This window comes from Ciona intestinalis, unplaced genomic scaffold (genome assembly GCF_000224145.3).
Source record: "Ciona intestinalis unplaced genomic scaffold, KH HT000184.2, whole genome shotgun sequence".
Classification (NCBI taxonomy): Eukaryota; Metazoa; Chordata; class Ascidiacea; order Phlebobranchia; family Cionidae; genus Ciona; species Ciona intestinalis.
This window is the reverse complement of record NW_004190506.2, coordinates 637,306-638,513: the sequence shown is the minus strand read 5'-3', so window position 1 is coordinate 638,513 and position 1,208 is coordinate 637,306.

The following is a 1,208-nucleotide window of genomic DNA, read 5'->3' as shown; positions in this document are numbered from 1 at the left end:
TTCTTACGCCTATATCTGTACACATTACCTAAACTCGCGTTGTGTCCTTAGCTGTCGTTCGCCAACAATCTATGTTTTAACTGCTGGTGTGCGCACATAACCGACAGAAAACGACGAAAGAAACTTTTTCTCTTCGGTTTCAGACTAAGCAAAGGTTTAAACTTTTTCGTGGCGGCAACGCAAGAGGGTAAGCGCGCGCTTGTATTACAGGCAAACAAGCTTTATTTACTTTCGGCAAACCACACTGCCCTGGAACAGAATATAAATCGGAGGGTGCCTTACTGCTGCTATATAAAGCTGAACACTCTTATTTTTTTCACCCACCGGTCATACCTTTTAAGGTTAGCAGTATAAAGGCCAAACATGTAGCTGTGTGATTGATATTACTATTTCTACCCATGCCTTTTTGTATCAAGTGGTATAAAAGTTCATGACCTAGATATTCAATGCAATGGCTAGGCCTTGCATTGAAGGGAAGTGATCGTAGTTTAATTTGTTCTAATTTATTCATTGCTCGGCCTCCAGAACGGTATTCAATTGCAACGTTGCTAGCGTACGTGATAAATCAGCATGTATTACAAATTTCCGAATACGCTATTGCAGTGACTCATTATCACCGATGAAATATTGGTCTTTATATAAGGAGGCGAATTGCAAATTATGCCAAGCGTTGCTCTTTATCATTACGTGGAATATTTAAATTAAAACGAATTGGTTTGAACAATGTGTATTGCTAAGTAAGGGGGTTAAGCCTAAGATGGAAGAATTAAAAACTTCCTTTGTTTTAAATTCAGCAAATATTATTCTTGCACTGCGTTGTTTGGTAACTCTTTTAAATAAAACAAAATATATTGTAATCAAGCGTTTTGACATTTTGATTACACTCTGGTTTATAAACACCGTTATTTACTTCCTTGTACTCTAGTGTTAGTTTAAAATAACCAGTGACGAATGAATTTACCTTATTTATCCTATCTTGCATCGAAGTTCGCCATAACACGAGTGTTCTGTTTAATCCAGCTGTTTCCTTTCCATCGCTTGTTTTGCTGCCAAATTTCTAAAATCGTTATCCGAATACGTCACGTATTTATCGACGCCAATACATAGACGTTCATCAAAGCTAAGGGTCTTGAATTTCAATTCCCGACGGTGTCAATCCAAAGGCTGTACGGAAACAACTGTGGGATAAAACAACAACAACAAATTGG